Source organism: Xiphias gladius, chromosome 6 (assembly GCF_016859285.1).
Source record: "Xiphias gladius isolate SHS-SW01 ecotype Sanya breed wild chromosome 6, ASM1685928v1, whole genome shotgun sequence".
Taxonomy (NCBI): Eukaryota; Metazoa; Chordata; class Actinopteri; order Istiophoriformes; family Xiphiidae; genus Xiphias; species Xiphias gladius.
This window is the reverse complement of record NC_053405.1, coordinates 14,276,703-14,298,887: the sequence shown is the minus strand read 5'-3', so window position 1 is coordinate 14,298,887 and position 22,185 is coordinate 14,276,703. Positions and strand designations below refer to the sequence as shown.

Here is a 22,185-nt window from a genome sequence, read left to right as displayed (position 1 = left end):
GTGATAATTTGCTACACTTATATTTTTGAAAATTGAATATCTTTGGGTTTGGGACTGTTGGTTGGACAAAACGTGACATATGAAGATGCCCCCCTCAACACTGGAAAACTGTGGTGGACATTTTTCACTTTTTTTCGACATTTTATAGATCAAATGACTATTTGATTAATAGAGAAGATATTCATCAGATTAATCGATAATGAAAATAACCATTAGTTGCAGTTTTAATCACATAGTAACTTGTGTGTATATATACTGTTTATAGACATTGTATGGGTGCATGGCATATGAGGAGTAGTGGTAGTAGTAGTAGTATGTATTCATTAAGGTGTTCTTCTGGATCACATAGCACATACTTAATGAAACAGAAAAAAGTTTTTACGAAGAAACCTAGGCCACCATCAGATTCTTGGTGTTGAACAGTTTATACTTGACTAATCTGTCCATGAATAAACTGAAAGCTGAATCTTTTCCAAATGATGGATGACATTAATATGCTCGGAAGTGTCATTTCTGATGTAAATGAGAACAAAGACCTCACCAGAGATAGCCGAAGAATCACAGAGCACTGGTAAACTAATGATCAGTAATAGAGACTTTGTTTCTAGGCTTTTAGTTTTTTTTTCCTCGTATCTCTTAGTTATCAAGCTAACCTGGGCAGGTTAGTTTGGCTAAACTTTTTGGGTTACTTGCTTTCCCCTCCACTGCGCTGTTGGGTTTCTCTCTATAATGTAATCTCTGTAAAGTGCCTTGAGAGAACTTATGTCATGATTTGTTGCTATATAAATAAAACTGAAATTATAAATAATAAGAAATAATGATAAATAATAAGAAATACTAAAAACAATAATATCGGAATTCTGACAACTGTTTGTGGAAATGAGAACAGTCTTACAGGAAATATAACCTCAATTTGCGTTACTATTGACATGTATCTTTAAGTAACCAATACTGTATAAAGTTAGTTACATAGGTATTTTGACAGTGTAATTTTTCCTCTGTACACCACCATAATGGATTTGAAACAAAGCCATCAAGATGTGATTGAACTGTAGACTTTTAGCTTTAATTCAAGGGGTTTAACAAAAATATTGCATTAACCGTTTTGCAATTACAGACATTTTTATACATAATCCCTCAGTTTCAGAGGCTCAAAATTAATTGGAAAAACCAACATAATTATACTTATGAGGAATATTTTTAATACTTGGATGAAAAGCTTTTGCAGTCAATGACTGCCTGAAGTCTGGAACCCATGGACATCACCAAATGCTGAGTTTCCTCCTTTGAGATGCTTTGCTAGGCCTTTAATGCAGCCACCTTAAGTTGCTGCTTGATTGTGGGTCTTTCTGCCTTCAGTTTTGTCTTCAGTAAGTGAAAAGCATGCTCAATTGGGATGAGGTAAGGTGACTGACTTGGCCATTGAAGATATTCCATTTCTTAGCTTTGAGAAGCTCTTTGGTTTCTTTCCCAGTATATGTGAAGCACAGAGAGCCGCAGATAGTATTGCCCTATACACTTAAGAATTCATCCTGCTACTTCTATCTTCTAACCATTCCTTTCCTTCTCCATACTCTTCTCTTCCCATCAAGTTAATCTTGGTTTTGTACAAAGAATCTTGTTCCAGAACTAGGCAGGCTTTTTAGAGGGTTTCTGGCAAAGTCTAATCTGGCCTTTCTGTTCTTGAGTGTTACCAGTGGTTTTCACCTCGTTGTAATATTTACATTTATGAAGGCGTCTCTTGATTGTAGACTTTGAGAATGATATGCCAACCTCCTCTAGAGTGTTCTTGACCTGGCTAGATGTTGTGAAGGGTTTACTCTTCACCAAGGAAAGAATTCTGTGATTATCCACTTTAGGTGTCTCCCATAGTCTTTCAGGCCTCTTGATGTTGCTGAGCTCGCCAGTGCATTCCCTATTTTTAAGAATGTACCGAATTGTTGATTTGGCCACTCCTAAAGTTTCTGCCGTCTGTCTGATAGGTTTGTTTTGTTTTTTCAGCCTAATGATCGCCTCCATTATTTGCACTGACACCTCTTTGGACCGATTATTGAGGGTTCCCATGAACAGCTACCAAAAGCAAATTCAACACTTGGAATCAACTACGAACCTTTTATCTGCTCAATTTGTCATGAAATATCGAGGGAACAGGCCATGAAACTGATTGATAGTCAATTATCCAAATTACTTTTGAACCTCTGAAAATGAGAGACTTTGTATAAAAATGGCTGTAATTCCAAAACGGTTAATCTGATATTTTTGTTGAACCCCTTGAATTAAAGATGAAAGTCTACACCTCAATGGCATCTTGAAGGCTTAATTTAAACTCCATTGTGTTGGTGTACAGAGGCAAGATTACAAAAAAATTATGTCACTGTCCACATACTTATGTATCTAACCATGTGTTTGCATAGCTCACTGTTAACTGTAGTAACATAAACCCCCATGCTAAGGTTTACTAACTGCTAAGTTAAAGTCATGCTGTGCAGGAGCACATGCTGCAGGTCCATAATCAATCCTGACTCTAATGACTGTGAATGTTGCTGTGATTAGTGCTTTTTCCCCAGACAAACCTGCCCCGACAACAGATGGAGTCACTGTAGCCCAGGGAAGCTTGAGTTCCTGTTTAAACAAATTAGCCAACGGCAAAACCTTGAATATTTTACTGTTCACTGCACAGACGTGTTCATAAAATCATCCATATCAATGTTCCCGAGCCTGAGCTGGTCTGCAGTTTCTACCAGATGGCTACAGTCACTCAAAACAGGACCAGATTAATGCTCCCAGAGTTTTATTGCCTCAACTAATGGGTATAATACATGGTTTTGTTTAGTAAAAGGCCCCTGCTAAAATTACAGCTATTTATGGAAGAAAGATTTTTATAAAGTCAGTGAGCAAACAAGTTTTCAAAGGGTATAATTTTTCATTTATCTTAACAGTGTGCATGACAGCTGTTAACACAAACTGAGTAGCTGTTAAGTTTACACTGGTAATAGTTTTGCTTTGTCATTTGGCTTGAGAATGTCATATGTTACTATCGTAATGACAGCTTCCGGTAGGTTACCTATGTGTGTCCAAGTTTTTGTTTTTCCAAGATAATTTATACTGGAAATAAATGATTGCACAAATGTTGAAAAGGTAAGGTGAGATTTTTAAAAGAGAATAAAATCTAAACTGTTGCTTTAGCTGTTCAACTTTTTTCACAGAAATTTCAAGATGTTTTTTTTACATTAAGAATCATGTGATAGTGTTTTGTTTTGCTTGTTTTTTTAGTAGAATAATTAATTAGGACTAATTTAGTAACTTATAACAACTGTATATAGGGCTTTATTATTTGACAGATGTTTGACAGTTAAATTATCCACCTTTTGGACTTCATGAAAAGCTTGCTTGGTCGTTTCTAGTGCACCAACAATGGGACTGCATCTGTCAGCCTGTATTGCCATATGAAAATTAAACACATTTCTGACATAAATTCAACACTGCTTCCAGTTTTAAAGGAGTATGAAAACTTCTTAAACTATAGCTATTCAAAAGTGCTCAAAAGAAACATATTGATGAAGCAGTTTAATTTACATTTAGGATCATGCAATGCTGTTTTTTTTTTTTTTTTTAATGTAGAAAGACAATTTACTGTTACCACAAAGCAGCTGATAAAAACTGTGTATAAAATATAGCGCCAGGATGCCAGAATGACCAATCGTGCCAGATCTTTTGATGCTCCTGGGCTTCTGCCATGCAAGTTTTGGCAAGCACACTCATCCCTTCCAGTTTGTCTTGCATCTGGACAACATACAGTAAGAGATGATGTTAACAGCCCCCATCCCTCCAGGCCCCTTTCCCGAATCGAGGGCCCCATACTTCATGAACATACAACAGTTCAAAAGGATAGAAACCAGTGGAGTACCTGGGGTACTTTTCTATATGCAAAGAGGAGGTAGGGAAGCTACTGATCCCAGTCTGTACCAGTGTCATTCACAAATTTCCGTAGAATCTGCTCAAGGGGTTTGGTTGAAGCGTTCGGTGAGGCTGTTAGTTTGAGAATGGTATGGAGTTGTCCTCAAGCTCTTAATCCCAAGAAGTTGGTAAACCTGTTTCAACAAAGTGGACATGAAGATAGTTCCACGGTCTGTGAGGATCTCAGAAGTAAAGCTAATCCTTGCAAAGGACTGCACAAGGCAAAAAGGCAACTGATTTAGCCTTTATGGATTTCAAAGGGAAAACATAAGGATATTTTTTGGCATAGTCTGTTATTAAAAGCATACTGTATCTCAATTTCCTGCTTTACTCCTTTGAACAGCGCGAACCATTTCCATTTCTAACCGCTCAAATGGGGTACCGATGATTGGTAGGGGCTGGAGTGGAGCTCTGGGGGGGATTTTGGTGGAGGTCTTCTGGCACTGGGGGCAACTTTTGTATAGCAGGGGTACATCTGGACACAAGCCAGGCCAATGGAATTGATTTTTAATGCGAGCAATGGTTCTGTGCTTCCCAAGATGCCCAGCCAACAGAGCAGAGTGCCACGGGGTCAGCACAGTTTCCCTCTAGAAACCACCAGCAATATGTCTGCCCCTTGATTACGATAAAGGAAGGAAGAAGTCCTGACTTCTGTCTGCATTCTGGCTCAGTTTCTTGTTCCCTCTCCTTAGCTCTCTGCAAAAGAGATGATAAAGTTGGGTCATTAGGTTGCAATTCACTGACTTTGTTAGCTGCTTCTGAAACCCAAGGGCAGTTTGTTGGAAGTTGGTTTTACAGGAGTGTGCTGACATTTTTTTCTTGCCTTCTCTGTCTGCGTGTCTTACGAGACTTCCTGGGTGCTGTTTCCAGGTCTGCATCATAGAAAGGCAGGTTACTGAGTGTTTAAGAGGGCTCCCTCCAACTTCTTAGCTTGAGCTCTGGTCACTGTAACGTTATATTTGTGGCTTGAATCTAATTTTTTTTTTTTTTTTTTAAACAAAAAAAAAACAACACAGGCAGGTCCAGACCAAGCACATCAGGAAATGGATGATTATCAGCAGCCCCAATGTTTATGAGGTACATTTGTACTTGTACCTTGATGTACGTGTCTGCTGTTGGGTACGGCTTTTCATCTCCGCACACACAGAAAACGGGAATAATCTCATTAGTGTTGATAGGATTTTGTGGGACAAACTGCCTGTGTATAAGGGTCTGGTCACTACCTGTATCAAAAAGAGCCTTTAGGGTTTTACCATTAATCTCAATTAAGTCATTTTTACACATAGTTCAAGTTTCACTTCAGGTTCAACATTTCATGGCACAAAACACATTTGGGTTATCTTGGCCTGGTTTATGGGGCACATTTTTTTGTATGGCCTTCTATTCCACACAGAGAACAGATTAGCATTATGGCTGGAGGCTTTGAGGACACATTAGCTGGCTGGCTCTCCCTCACAGGAGACTTACCCACACTTGTGGTTGGGTTTTGCTGGTGCTTAGTGGCTGGCTTGCGGCTGTTCTTCATTTTCCGTGCGGTGTAGCTCCATGGCTGTCACTTCTCCGTGCAGCCACACATGTCAGCAATCAGCATCTTACTGGCCTCCGCCGCGTAACCTGGGTTGTGCTCTCATATCCAAACCTGCAACTCCGGTGAAAGCATCCTCAGGTATTGCTCCAAAATTATGATTTCACCAATTTCCTGGATTATTTTACCTTTTGGGTGAATCCACTTTCCATATAAGAGGTCCTTTAGGTTCTCATCAGGATTTACATCTGGGGAGCGGAATCTTTGCCTATTAATATCATGTTTATGGGTAATGGCAGATTTAACTTAATCACAGTCAAGAGAGTCATCATTGTCAATGTGTAAATATGTACCTCTAGCTTTGCCAATGAGTAATGGTATCAGATGAGAAAAAAAAAAATTTTTTTTTTTTTTCACCAACAAGCCAGTGCAGTGCGTTCAAAGGTAATTGGGAACTGTTCTATGTCAGTATCATCTGTAAGCTTTTCCAATCTGGGCTCATGAAAACGTGACTGAACTGATGAGACATACGACTGGTTGACAGTGTCGTTGGTGGGAGCATCTTGGGGAGGGAAGTCAACCTCCAGAGGCTCTGGATCTGTTGGTTTAGGCTCAGCTGAGAGAAGCTCAGCGGCTGGAAGGCGCGTGCCTGCACTTCCACGTAGCAGCTGGAACTGGTGTTGGAGTGCTCCAAGTGCATTGTCCTCTCTCTCTGTCTGGCTTCTTGGGCCTCCTGCTGCCTCATATGAGATCAAACAAGGAAAACCAGGTCTGATATTGTTGGATCTTTACCTTGGCCCTCAGTTCTGTTCATCCCTCCAGAGGCTCCATTTTCCACTTCTTCCAACCCGCTGCATGACCTCAGCCACCAAATGTAAGGGCCCAAGCTGGCAGGTAAGAGGAGTCACGGGTAGATTTTCAGAAAAAGAGGGTCTTTATTTACCCAAACTGAAAAATATAACATTTTACAAAAGATGCAATAAAGTGAGGCCAACTAATTAGAACTAGAGTCAGGCATTACTTACTTAGCAAAGCGTGACTATACGTAACTGAACAGACCAAAGTGACTAAAGAAAGATAGAAGACAAAGAAAAAAAGACCTCCATAACGGAACCCAAAAGGGATCATATATACTAGTTGATCAGACCATTTTGAAACAAAGGGGTAACACAAAGAAAAAGACAAACAACACTACCAACTAAACTATGAATAAAAAACAAATGAAAGTTCATCTGTCATCTTAGATAATCAAGATACTAACCAAAACAAAAGTAACAAAAACATAATGTAGTCTAAAGAAGTAAACAAAATCCCTAAACTAAAAATCCAGCAGATGTTCTACTTTAGTGGACACATTTTTTGCTCAGGCCTGCCAAAATGTGTCCCTCCAGCAGCAGCACCCTTGGCACTAGTAACTAAAAGAAATAGCACGTAGAACAACTTAAGGCAAACTATAACTATAGGCAAACTATAACTATAGGCAAACTAAAGTGTGACTGTAGTAAATGTGCACGCTAAAAATAGAAAATAATGTACTGCCAAACGTACTAAATAAACTACAAGAGTGATAAACTATGTGTCATTATTTGTGTTTAGTGATCAGAAATGTCAACAGTAACTAAATGAGGAGAAAATGAACTATTACGTGTAAATCACAATCACAGCAGTAACATTCGCCTGTGAAACAACAGAGTAGGCTCAGACATGTTTGCTCCGATCTGTATGAAGTGAAAGAGCTGCTCGGGGGAAATGTCATTACTGACCGAGTTAAAGAACACACGGGCATAAGGGAGGGGTGCAGAAGGCTATTAGGTGCTTCTCAGACATCTGCTGCAGCCGCGAGCTGCTGATGATTTGAGAGCATGAATTTCTCACATCGTCTGTGTGACCACAGGCCATCTCAAGTCATCAACAAAAATTGGCTCCATGAAGTGAAATAATTCTCCAGTTTCATCTGAACCGCAGACCTGGTGGTGGTGGACAGTCAGAACAAATTGATTTTCTGCGAGAAGACAAAAGTGCAATACATAGCTTCATGCACAGCTGGCAGATATTTCACCATAGAATGATGGTCCCCTACAGGCTGTACAGTTGTATGAATGGATTCCACTAAATATCAGCATATTCTGGATACAAATGTCCTGCTGTCGGGGGGTTGTATTGACCTCTTCTCACTTCATGAATGAACAAATTATTGTAATTTACCAAGGGGTGCAACAATTATTTTTGTTAAAGATTGATCTCCAAATTATTTTTCTTTTTTCAATGAATTGTTTGGTCTCTAAAAATGCCAGAATATTGTTAAAAATGTCCATCACCGTTTCTCTGACTGATAAGTGACATCTGAATGCGGTTTTTTGCAGGTAGCCAGTGGTGTTGAGCTTCAGACATCGTTGCATTTACAATACAGGAGGTTAGGATAGCAGAGCTATTTCTTCAGGGCAGACGGGACGCTACAGAGACTCGCTTTCAGAAAGTGACGTGACGTGAGGGCCGGGCCAGGGCTAGCTGGTTAGCATGCTAAATACAGTAGAAGAAAAGAAGAGATAGAAAATAGAAGCAAAACAAGAGTTACCAATGGCATTGCCTTCCACTGCTGGAGACGGCTCTTGGTCAGTAAAAGAATGAGGTTTGATGCTGAAGTTGCAACGTTTCTTCTAGACTGGTAAGTAAACAGCTGCTAATGCAAAAGTTGTCTATTTAGTGGTAGAGAATACCTTCATATTGCACCTTTTTAAAGGAGCTGAAAATTTGTTGGCATTTTCCTTTAAAAATGACTCAAACTATTGATACATTATAAAAAATAGTTGCAGGTTAATTTTAGGTTTATCTACTAACCGTTTAATTGACTAATCATTTCAGCTCCAATTGATATTAATTAAATTCAAAATTTTTAGCTAAACCCTGTAGACGTTGGTGAGAGAGCTGATTGGTCAGTCAGGTTCCAGAAAAATATCGTGCACATTGTTGTGTAGTGGGACAGAACTACAAAGACTCTTTGAGTCTGACAGCTACATCGCTGAGTGTAGCTCGGCTTAAAAACTGATTTGTTTTTTTTTCTCCCCAAATCACTGAGGTGTGAAAGTTACGGGCAAAGAGCATAGAAATGTAATGGTAAAAGTTATTTATTTCTGATTCCTTCTGAACTGAAAAAATATCTGGAGTCATAGGGGGGTGCTGCTGTGGGCACTAGCATTATGCTGGTGTATCAGGTGTATAAAGTTAGATTTATTCATTGCCACTGGGACCGTTTCGCTATTGACAGCTAATTTATGTTTCCTTTGATGGATATTATTATGTTCAAAGTAAATACGTAGAAACCTTGGTTTATCCTAATTCTATTCAATACAACACTCCTGTAATAACAAACCTGTATCCTAGAAATTACATTCATATAGTACTAATTTGGTAATATGTAGTCTTATAAGTAGTCTTATGAGTAGTCTTTTAAAATCATAATTGTTGATCTTAATTTACATGCTGTTAATGCATCTCTGAGGTTATTTTTGTGTCTGTAGTTTGTAGTTTAGCTGTAGTGGTGTTTCCAGTATGTTGCATCTCCATATATGGTTACAGTACATTTCCAAACAACACTGGCATAAAGTACATCTTATAAAGTGACCTTAGAGTTGAGTCAACACACAAATCTCTAAAGTAGTGTTCTCAACAAAAACTTTTTGTGTTATGTCTTGGCAGGACTCTTGTTTTGCATCGCTTAAAATAACTGTAAAGTGTCGGAATAAAATATCTGCACACTGCAGTAAAGTCCACAGTTTGAGGTACAGTTAGTGTTTGGTTTGTTTTTTGGTCAAACTCCTGTCCCTGCTCAAGCCAGCTGCCTGCAAACAAGAGCTAACAGCTAATTTTTTATTTCGTTTGATTCATGTCAAACATGCAAGAGCAAACTGTGTTTATTTACAGCCTGCAATAAGTTGTACTCACTCTCGGCTCAGAAACCTTTTATTCAAGTTTCATGTGGTCAGTGACCCTGCAAACACATGAAATCATTTCCCCTGAAAAAGGTCACAAAGTGAAAACAAAAAGGGAGAACAAGTGGCTAGAGGGTCAAATATAGATCTGATTTATTGCACATTTGGACTTGAAGCTGCAGCTTGTAGTCCTTAACAATAATTTACAGCACAATTCGACTTTATGAACCCTGTGTTTTACCTATAACAGAAGGGCAAGTAAAAGGAGGGAGAGTCTCCAGTCTATTACACTTTCACACTGTAGTGGAAGAATTTGTGAAACAAATTATTCATAAATATGTGTAGTCTCGGAGGATAAGCAGCGCTCTCTTAATGGCGTAGTAAACTGGTTTTGTCAAATGTTTTCAAGGATGCAAATTCAGCATTAATGGGGTGTGTCTTCAATCTTTGTAGAGTGGCTCTTTTTCATCATTATGCCCACGCAGTAAATTGTTCTTTCGCGTAACGGAAATCTATCGAGATTTCAAGAGTAACGAGGTTAATGCAGACAATGTATCACATACAACATTTATCAATTTGGTGAGGAGAGGTCATCAAAAAGTCCTGTCAGCATAATATCAGTGTCAACCTACCCGTTTTTATGTAGTCACCAATTTCATGACAAAACATTGTAACATGCTTACTGTGTCTATAAACATCTTATTATTTCAGGCGTATTTACATCAGTGTTTCGTTTTTTATTAAATAATAAACAAAAAGTACATTGATCCAATCATCAAACAAAACTGATTTGTTATTCAGTTTCTGTAAAATACATCTCTTGGATTACAGACTCGGGTTTTTTAATTTCCTCTCGGATCAGATTTCTGTGTTTACAGCTCTGTGGGATTGCAGTATATTCGTGTTTGCTGTTTGTCATGATCCAAATCAGCCGATCGTTGCCAATTGATTTTACGTCCATTGATCCGAGGAGGGGGGCTCCACATTGTAATCGAATTAACATAAACAATAATGGCATGTTCCTTCATTGACTTAGGTTGGCTTTCTTCCTTCGATATGACATTGAGAAAATGTGACACGATCAAATAATCATCTGAGCAACTGTTATAGAAATCTGCCACAGTCTCAGATCAGAGTGTGTCTGCAGGTGTGCAAATTTACCTTGACTCCTGTCAGAATTAATCAAACATCTATCACTGCATTGCTGTGTTACGTGGCCCGGTTATGAGACTGGATAAAAAATGATTTGGCATTTTCAATTCAACACAAATTCAGATCTGTCTGTTTTAGTAAAAGACCCTATAACTCCGATTTGCCTTATAGGTCCAAGTATTCAGGTTTATGTTGCTGACTCAGTCTGGCACCTTCACATCTCTGTCACAGTTTACCCGACTTCACGTGATAAATTAACATCCAATGCCAGTTTTTTAAATGTCTTTATCTCCTACTAAATCTGTGCATTGAAAAGCGACCATTGCAAAAATTTCAGGTCCGTCAGGGAACATGAGCTTCATTCTCCTCCATAGAAGTCAGACACACTATGATACTTAAAGTGCACATGACGTCCTGCGTTTGCACAGACTGTTGACTCTAGATGTAAATCAAGGCGCAGAATTGTCCACTATGAACACACATTCTAGGGATACTGAGACTGGATGGAAAAAGGAAATGTGAATTCAAAACGTCAGCTCCCAGAAGCCGTGGAGTCTGTGAAATTAGTAAACTGGACACAGAAGGCCCATGTTTGTCCACCTGGTCTATCCGTGATGTTTTATATCAAATGGACATTAAAACAATGCTGTACTGATCAAACAGACACACCAGGCTGGAGTGGCTATTATTAAAGAACACAATATCTGAGTACTGTAACGCAGACAAATAGTGGACGGGGAGTTTTGGTTTTTCTTCATCAAACATTAAACATAAATCCAATTTTAAAATGTGACAGAAGAAAATCAATAAAAAGAGACGGAAGATAAATTTTGGATTGCTGCTTGTAGCCAGTGAAGTGCTAAAGCAAAGCTATAATTACATTGGCCTTGAGTTGGTTTCATTGTTCTCAGTGTGCAAAGTTATATCAGTTCAAGTCTAAAAGGTTTCATTGTTTGTCATTTTGTGACACTTTCATTTATGCTCTTTTTTTTGTCGTCAGAGCTGCGGCAGGGAACATTTACGTATTCAAATTTATTTGCAAAGATTGTTGTAATCAGCGGCCAAATAAAAGGCAGCATAAAACATCTGAACCCCTGAAAGAGCAGTAGCCTCAATGGTCTGCTGTTCACAGCTAAAAGTGATACATGTTGAAACTCCTTTGACCAGACAGGTGAAGTCTGCGGCAGGAGCCGTGGAAGCCGTAAAAAGGGTTATTCCAGTTATTGATTTTACTTTCCAAAGATTCCATCACTTTTTTCCAAAATGTTCATCAACTGTAAAATTAAAAAATCAAGGTGATACTTTATGAAAATCTAATCATACACTCTTTTAACACATTGTTAAACCCAATCATATTCTACTGCAACACCTTGTACTAATGCTTAAAAAAGTCCTTAATGCTGGGAAACAGCATTGATGTCGTGAGAAAAAGTAAACCACTGAAACGTCAAAAAACCAAGCGGTCATTGGGCCTGCCCTTTTCACGATGATGAGCCTTGAATGCCAACGCAGAATTTTGCAAAGCTTGAAAATTTAATAAACAACTTCTCAAAGTCATCTGAGACGAAAAATCAATCAATGTCCGTCCTGTGTGCTGAGGATCTAAGGACAGACCGATGTAGCCAATCCAAAATATCAAGCTAAGCTCTTCAGTGGCCTGGGACCTGATGACTGTGGAGGCCGTAGCATGGGATTCACATTACTTTAGTACTCATCAAATCATTCAGCGACCTCTCGTGCTTATGGCGGAAACATCTACGCTCGTTTAGTTTGCGCGAGCATTCGTTTAGGTTTTTTTCCTGTGACTTTAACCCGCTGCTCCCATTTAACCATTATAAGCAGTATATAAAACCCTGTAATGTAATTACAAGCAGCTGTAAGTACATTTTTAAGTGTTTATAAATGTACAGTATTTGTCCACAATTATAACTTCTATGAATGTATAATTTTATATTATAAAAAATTTTACTAAGTTGTCATTCATTATCTGTTTATAGAGCAACCTCCACTTACGTTTGCTCACAGGAGACAAAAATATTAATAAACTCATAGCTTTCATCTCCATTGTAGTGTGTTATAAACCATTTAGGAAATGTTTATATGTCCTGCTTAGAAATGCTAAATCAAGCTGTCTGTACCTTTGCCACTAATTGTTTACCTTTTCTTACTTCTTCTATTTTACTAAAGCTCAGGGAAAGGCAGGGACAGGCATTACAACTGTTGGCCTGATTAAGAATGTGATTTTGGGCGTGACCAAATGGGACCAGGTCTGTTTTAGTCTGGGTCAGTTGGTGTCGACAGATAAAATCACATGGTGCGTGATACGTAAAGATTTTAATTTTAAGTCTTGAGGCCCCCTTCGCTGCCATGCGTTTTCATTATTTCTTTAAACATGTGTGATACTTGTGACCGATATCAGTATAGGAGTGCACTGAACAACCGAACAATGGCAAGAGAATGAGTGCCTCTGCAACATTTCACCAAAGACCTGCCAGCTTTTTGGCCTTTTTCCAAGAAAACTGCACTGCATATAAACAGTGCTAGCTGCTGCTTGTCGTCCATGTTTGTTTGGTCAGGAACACACAACAGCTGGTTTTTCTCGCAGAATTTGTGGGGCTGTCCACCGCCAATAAAAATCCGTGCAAGTTGCTGAAAAGGATCTTCCTGTGTCTCCGTAGGTTTCAGCCCATCTTCAGGTTTGACCCGAGCCATTACAAGACATTTTTTTAACGGAATGCTGAAAGTACAGTTTCATCCTTGGCACGATACTGCCCAACAACAAAATGTCCACATGTGCTGTATGTGCACTGCACATGTGCCTCTTGATGTACAATAAACTCAAACTGCGAGTATCTGCTATTGTTGTAACTATGTAACCGCCCCAGCTGAAAAAAGTGTTGAAAATGTCTTCCAATTTGCAGGTGGTGAAGGAGCCATTTTCAGTTTGGTTGTCGTGACAACTCAGATGTACTGCGATTGATGAATTTCTATACAGACTTAATCTTCATGTATCTATCTTATGTGTCTGATCTATGTAGATTTAAACTGTCGTTTGTATTAAAACAGGCTGCACTTATTTTTTGATTTATATGTACTTACTGACTTACCTTGAACACTGCAAGGATCAACGTTAACACCGTATGAAAATAACTGCTAGGCTATAGTCCTAATAGCTCCAACTTCCCAGTTTATCTACACGTCCATCTGCCAATAAACAGTGCAGTTTTATTTTAAGAAAAGTTTACATTATAAACAGCCAATGAATATCTTTTTTTTTTAAATTATAGTTTGCTTTACAACTTTACAGCTTTTGCATTTTATACCTGAAACATTTAACAGCCTACATCTACATACCAGGCTGATATACACTTTAACATTTTAATACTTATTCTATGTATATTTAGAAATTTTTATCCTTTTCTATTTCTGATTCATATTTTTACTCTTACTCTGATAGTAATTCTTTATTGAAGATTAGCATTCTTAACGCAACCTAAAAAGTATGCCCTGCATTTCACTGCGCACACATTATGTGAGCATGTGGCAAACAACGCCTTTCAACCTAAAATCTGTTCTGCCTACCTGCCAAATCAATGCCATAGTTTCTTTCTCCGAGCACCAATTTGGCAGCACTGAGAAATTATTAAAGGAGGAACATCTCAGGCACTTGTGCACTGTTGGGTATCAAATATTTGTGGTTGTTGCATCACAAATTGAATTATTTTGTAATCTAGTGTTGTAATTATTTTTTTGGTGTACACATGATCCAGTACAGCATGAGCAAGACCATCCTGTTGAATAAAAAGCTGCCTCGCTTTCTTTGCCTGTAAAGTTTGGAAAACTAGAAAGATCTTACTACAAGTCTGATCTCATATAGGTTTATTTAAAAAAACTTACAAATGTTATGTGAAACCTCCAAAATCTACTTGTAGCATTTGCTATAACTGATGATTTTTCACTTAATCACTTGATTGTTTAGACTATAAGATCAGAAAATATGGGAAAAAAGCTCCATCCTAATTTCCTAAAATACAACTTGACGTAATCAAATTGCTAGTTTTGTCATAGCAACAGCTCAAAACACAAACACAAGCATTTTACAGTGAAAAGAAGCAAACCCTGACACATGAGAATGTTTGGCATTTCTGCCTGACTTCAAGCTGTTTCATAACTTGAAGTACTGTAAATTAATCCCTGAGGGGAAATTCGATTATCACAGCAGTGACCAATAATTCACACATAAATATGGCAGAACAGTTCATAAAACAGATGCGAGTAAAAATCATTCTAGTTAAAAATATCTCCTGATACACAGATATCCGAGGCTTCATATGTCAAAAACACTGATGAGATCTGTGCAGCCGGCATCATAGAATGTGTAGCTGATTGAACATATTCCTTTTTTGGCCTTGGGACGTGTTGCAAAATAATCTAAGGTCAAAGGCTCACTTACTACACTAGCTTTTTCCAGAGCTTTCAACCACAAAGCACTGCTAATACTTGCAAAAAGACTCCTTTTTAAAGTTACAAGTAGTCATTTGGCAGATACTTTCGTCTAAAGCGACGTACAAATGAGGTACAATCCACAGTAAATCAAGGAGTAGCCTCGGAGAATAAGTACCCAAGTTCCGCAAGGTTGTGGGTGCATGAAGTAACACTTTTTTGAGATAGAGATAGAGAGAAAGAGTCTTGTCATTCATTTAAAGATCAGATTGAACGAGAAGGCTCACAAACCTGAATGATGGAGGTCAGGTAGGTGGGTGCTGTGCGAGCATTAGGGAACTGAATTTCATGCAAACTGCGGTGCCATCATTAAATTAGTTCTGACTTTCCCTGTAGCCGTTATTTTCTCTCCTCTTGTTTTCCAAATAAACGTTGATTGCAAATTTAGATGAACCGACATTCATAGTGATTGTCAGAACAGGCAGCACCGGCACTCCATAATGCTGGCTTCAAGTTACCCCTTATTGGCGTGTCTGCACACATTCGAGAGAAACCCAGTGCAGTCACAGTCCTCTGATGTTAATCAGTGAGCCAGGGGTGCCACTAGGGATTCTGGGCCCCCTTGAAAAGATATATGGGGCCCCACCAGCCCACCACCACAGGCCACGCCAGCCCTGAATATATAACACTGTGCAGACATGCATGCATCATTCTGTAAACAGTGGAATTCACTATTTAATGCAAGACTGATACGCTCTATAAGATTCTTTACATCCTTTGCAGTTTAAATGTGATTTTAATGGTAAAATTCTTGGACATTAATGAGTAACTTAAAATAAATATAAGTCAAATATACATTAACCTCTTCAATTAAAACAACTTAACATTATCATTTATAGGATGAAAAAACAAGCAAAAGAACAAAATCAGCAATTTTTACACTAAATTTCTTATCATTGAAAAGGATTTCATAATGTGTCTTTTTTTCATAATAATAAAAAAAAAGAACTTCCCACAGGCCCTCCTGCTTATTCAGTTTGGAGCAGGGCTGGTTTTTTGGTAGGTGTATGGGGAAGGGGAGACAGGGCTTGATATATTTTTGAGCGAAATTGTCATTTGTTTCCAGGAATTATCTACAATTTAAGCTGCTGTCCGTGTATTTAAACTGTTCCTTTTCAAAGACACTTGGAGCCGTCATCTTGTTCAACATTAATCATACTGTTTGTGTTAGTGGTCTCAGTGACTGATAATATGCTGCTTTGTTGGCTGTGAGTCACAGCAGCTTAAATGGCTGAGGGTCCGGAGGACAGAGAGGGGGGGGGGGTACACTATTTGTAGGATGTTTTTGATTTACAGGATGGTGAATTTTAACAGCAAAGACAAGGACTTCTGGGAAACACATTAAAACATTAGATTGAGGCAGATCAGGCTGAGGGACAAAAGAGGATGCTCTCTGTTCTCACAACAACACAACGCACCTCAGAAAGTGAATAATGATAGGATACCTCACCTTGACAGAGTCAGGAGCTCAACCGGCCAACGTATCCATCTCCTCTGTGTTAACACTGACAGGTTATTTTCTTACTCAGGAGTTATTTTATTCCACTCTCTAATTTGGACGGACTTCTGTTGGACCTTGTTCTCTCTTGGAGAGGCAGCACAAACGTGGCATATAGATGAGTCTTTAGAAAACATGCGTGGATCCTATACATCCAGCAGATGGAGCGTTATAATGACAAACATCTACTACCTGGGATGTATGCAGAGGGGCAGCCTGTCATGTTGTGCTGGTACAGATTTTTGCTCGCCATGGTGAGTGTTGCACCATCAGGCCTCCACATCAAATATGGCTACAGTGCACCCTCACTAAAGTGTCCACATGTACAGCATACAAGCACTAACAAATTAGTACGGAAACATCTCTCTCTTGTCTTACATGACATTTTCACCTTTTCTAAATTAGTTGACGCAGACTTTTATGGCCCCATTCTGTGCAGTTTATGAACGTTTTCCCTTTTTTTAAGTGGAAATTTGCATCGTTTTCTTCTTCTTCTTTTTTTATTACCTCCGATTTCTCAGAGAGATTTTACAGTCTGTCCAGAATGGTATGGTACCTTCAAGCAGGGTTATGTTCACTGTGTTCGTGGACTGAATCCATCTGAAAAACCTGCTTATCACTTCTAAAGTGGAAATTTTCTCAAAGCTCATGAGTTATTCATGACACACACTGATGTTTTTAAAATGCAAGAGCCCACAGAAGCTGCTTTTTAATTTTGTTAATGGGTTTTCGTGGTTGGTTACTCTCCTAATTTTCACCACACTCTACTATGGTTATAGTGTAAAGCTGCCATTATGCCTCTTCAGAAGTGCTTGTTAGATGGTCCACTTAGATTAGAGTGATGTAGACTCATCTATATAATATCGTTTCATTAACCTATGTAAGGTTAAGCATACTAAATCTGCTCTACAAATGCTCTCGACCCTGCAAATAAAACCACCTATTTAAACAGAGTAACATATTATCCAGACAATATTTATTCCGGCAATCTTTGTACTACCTACTCTCATGCACTTCGTGTAGCACAACCCTGTATGTACAGTGAATAGTAACAAAGTGACCTGTTTGGTCTGTTGTCCAGCTCTTGCCTGTATGTAATAATTACAATTTTAAGTTTGCTTATACTAGTTAAGCTTGTTATCATTGTTTAGCTGTACGTGTGTTTTTGAATCCGTCTGTAAATTTGTTCTGTGCGTAAGTATATCGAGGACCAGGCCAGTGCTTTTGTTTCTGATATTTCTTAAGCATAATTTTGAAATGCAAAAAAAGAAAAAAAAAAAAAAAAGGAAAAGAAATATCCCATGTTTGAAATGGAACAAGGCAACTTCCCTTGAGCTGAGTGCAGTTGCATGGGCTTCAAAATCACAAAGGAAAGCTCCTACAAAAAATGAATGAACTCTGTGTACTATGTACTTGATATTGATAGAAGTTTCCACCAGACGGTGGGTGTACATGAGCTCGGTTTTATTGGATGCAGATCTGTCTCCTTTCAGCATCACTCATGACCTCTTGGATTCAGAGCCACCTTTCCCTGTTGCTGCCCCGATCAATATCTATTGTAACAAGGATGCAGACAATTAAACCTGGTCGTCATAAGGACTAAACAGCTGCTCTAACTAGATTAAGCCATATATCAAAAGCATATTGCTGGTTAACTTTTCAGAATGTAATATTAACAATTAAAAATATATTTTAAAATTTTTTACAATCATTTATATATGTCAGAATTTTTTTTTTTTAATTCATTAATATTTCTCAGCTTAGCCTGTTATATTTTATGTTTATGCCATCTTATCTTGCACACATCCTGCTGGAACTTCTCAAAGACTGGAACCTACCAGACCCAAATGAATCAGCACAGTTATCACTAGTCACAGTTAATTGCTTCTGGTCATAGCAACAAGGCTGTGCGCACTGCATGCACCACTCCGCTGCTGTGCAGTCAAATGCAGATGGGCAGATGTGGCATCTCTAGCGTTTTTGTGGGAGCTGAGGCTGTTTCTGCTCCGAGTCTGGACAGACCAAAGACTTATAGAGCTTCCATCGGCTTCTGGAAGTCTCAGCACCCCTTTCCTTTTTCTCGAGCCAGGGCCACAACAGCCGAATGCCAGTTTTCTCTTGGGACTGCGAATTCAACGGCATCTTGACAATTTGTCCCATTCAGAGCTCATGTTGTCTGAGCTAGCTTTATCACCACCTCATGCTCCAGGTCTGCTCTTAAGTGATCTGATTCATAACTGGCACAGTAACAAATTCTTTATCATCAGTAGTGACAGTTACTGTGACATTAAGCTAATATAAACAAACTTCTTCATAGTTGTGTCTGTGCTTAATTATAGCGACAGTGAGACACCACCACCACCATGAGGTCAAACTGGAAAACATTATCCGCTATCACTTGCATCCAGCATTCCACGGGGAAAGAGGCTAACACTCGCTTCCTGGACTCAAACTGAGTTTGTTTGAGGCGCTCCTTGTAAAGAATATGTGTAGACAAAAAAAAAAAACAAGAAACTCCAGGGCACTCTCTCCTTTTAAACAATTAAAATGCCTTTATTATCATGGCATGCTCCACGTTGAACCTAAAAACAAAGCCTGACACGTTTCAGCATCGAGACTTCCTGACAAAGGCTCGATGCCGAAACGCATTTCATAATTTTGGACATTTTGACACCAGAACATTGTTTGATACAGACAGGGTGTAATATAGTCCCACGTTGCCAAAGTGTGCATTTCAGGGTTAAATGCACCTCCGCTAACAATACTACATGTTCGGTAAATCTTTTAGTGATCATCTCAATTGAATTTCAGCTTTAAGATTAAATGCTGGTGAGAACTAATCACTCCATATAAAGAGTCAGGATATGTTGTTTGAGATCTGCCGTTAAAACCTTTATTTCAGCCTTTTGATGAGTACATTTAATTATACTTTCAGCCCTGCAGGTGTTTTTAACGGTTTATCCCTTCTGGCCTCAATGTCATTATATTTGATGGCAGAAGCCTTTCAGCGGACATATTCCAGTGACTGAGTCATATTACAGAAAATCGGCTAAAATTTACATAGACGTCTATTTTCAGATCACTGACCTCGGTTGCAGTTCGGCAGTCGGAGTAAATGGGTTAAAATAATATCTCCGCTTACAAGATCACTGCTGTTTTCTGTTTCTTTCCCAGAACAGCAGCAAAATTGACATTACTCAAAATCAATACAGGACTAATTATGTACTTTCCCTTTCCAGTGCTGAGTGGTTAAGAGAAGAATGGTGATTGAAAACCCTTCAGACATGTAATTATCGTTTTCTTCACCTGACACTATCGAAAGGACTTCAGCGTAGCCGTTTATTGGCTTGGACCTAAAAATAGATTTGCCCTTAGCAAAGTGAAGTGATCACCCTTTATGCAAACATTATTCGACAAGAAGAGGATAATTCTTCTTTGAAATACTTTAGAGTAATCTGTGGAAATTTTGGCCCCTGTTCTATCCGGTTTCACTTTGAAAGAAACTACGTCAAGTATGAGCTTAAACTCAGTGTGTCTCAGTGTGAGGGTTGGCAGGGCTGACATTCAGAGCTGCAGAACCATTTATAAATGGAGGCATGCTATAAAAATAAACATCAATGTGGACATCCATTACAACTAAATTATGTGACATGACACTGTATATGAAGTGTAATAGAGTAATTTACATGGACAATAAAACCCAGTACATGCACGTTATACTGTTGCTGTTTAATCTCAGGTCTCTGCTCCGAGCAAACAAACTGGATAATGCGGGAGAGTTCATGAGTTCAGAGATCGTTCATTTTCTCATCAGGCAAAACAGTCTGCACGATCAGATACAGACTTACTTCACCAAACCAGCAACTCCCGGAATATATTTGTTTTATAGTTCTCGTTGAGCATATAGTCCAAAATGAAAAAACTTTGAGGGACCAGATTACCAGCAAAATTAGGCACCAGTTGAGTTCAGCTAGTAAGGATTCATTTGGGGATTTGCATGTCAAAAAGCAATAAAACATCCAGGTTAAAACTGGACTAAATGTGAGAAAACAATGTCACCATGTTGTCTGTTTAGTAGCTGTTCTGGGGCTTTTGATCATATCACATCAGCAGATGGAGTTTGCTCGGTAATAAATTGGGTTAAGTTTTTTTTTTTTTTTTTTTAAACACTTTGGTTACATATAACCATTGTTTCAACAGCATTTCAATGACTATATTCTATTGTGTAATTAGAACCTTCTTGACACTGAAATATAGCCAATTAAATGCTATTGAAACTTTTACGTTTTAACTAAATTTAGTGAAATTTTGTCTTTTGACCTGTAACTGACCAATCAGTGCTAACTGGGTGGGTAAGAATTTTTTTTTTTTTTTTTTTGTGCTTATTTTTGGCATGTTATAATCATGACAGGACAGATATCAGAATATAAATTAAAGCAATGTTGATGAAAATGCACCCATTTTTAAGTACTAAATTAATCAGTGAGGCTGTAACAGATGAGAGCAACCTTTCCCTATTAGTTGGGATGCTATACCTTCACTTTACAGGATTAGTCAACATTTTGGAGAATATGCTCAGTCGTTTTTTTGCTGAGAGTTGGATGACAAGATCGGGACCACTCCCTCCTGTGAAGCTAGAGCCAGAAGCCGGTTAGCTTAGCACAAAGACTGGAAATGGGGAAACCGTTAGGCTGGCTAGGTCTAAAGTTGAAATAAATAAATAAATAAATAAACTCCCGTACTCTAAAGCTCACTAATTAACACATTATACCCGGTTTCTTTGTGTAAAAACGACAAGTTGTGGTTTTACTGGGACTTGTACTACCACTCATCATTTGTCCAAATTAAATTACAGCTTAGCCGTCACAGGTTTGACGTGAAAAATAAACTTGAAGTGACTATATTAACTGTGTCCTTAACAGCAACACTTACTACTCTTGCATCTTAAGAGCTGTTTTTGGTATCTTTTGGTAATATAGTGCTCACGGACTGTCCAGACTTACAAACATGACCGCACTGTTTGCTGTTTGATGTCACGGTATAGAATTTCTGGGAACCCAAGTCAACATTATAACAGTGGCCTCTTGCTGCCAATTTTGGAGTCACGGTCACTGACTTAACGCTTTGCCTTATGAGCTCCGGACCTCTTATCTACAGATTTTCCTAAATGGATGTCATCTTCGACTTTATATGTGATGGAACGCAGATCACTTCCAGCAAAAGGGGTTGGTTTCTTCTTACTATGATGCAACTGATTGAAAGCATGCATTGGGAGTCACAACTGCCACTTTATGTTTATATTGAAGACTTTTGCCACAGATTTTGTTGTTTAAAACTGGCGATAGCACACATTATTTGGCAGAGACTGTTGTTATATCTGTAAAATAAACTCAAAACCCCACTAGATAACTACTCATTCGTCCACTCAGTTGTTTCGCCAGGAAAATGGCTTTGGAAAGTTCCAGATTTAAGTTCCAGTGAACAAGAATCTTTAAAAGAGGATAATCTACAGAGAACTGACACCTTCGGTCTCCTCATTATTGATAGTTTGGTCACTAAGACGGCAACTAGCTCATTTGATCCATCAGCTAAAACCCCAAATGGAAGCCCACCGTTATCCA

General features: G+C 38.6%; 1 protein-coding gene across 1 annotated transcript in view; it reads left to right on the top strand.

Annotated features, from left to right (window-relative positions):
- LOC120791028 (ankyrin repeat domain-containing protein 13C) overlaps window positions 1-22,185 on the top strand; it is an 88,087-nt gene that overhangs the window by 22,960 nt on the left and 42,942 nt on the right. The gene's annotated exons all lie outside the window — the stretch shown is intronic.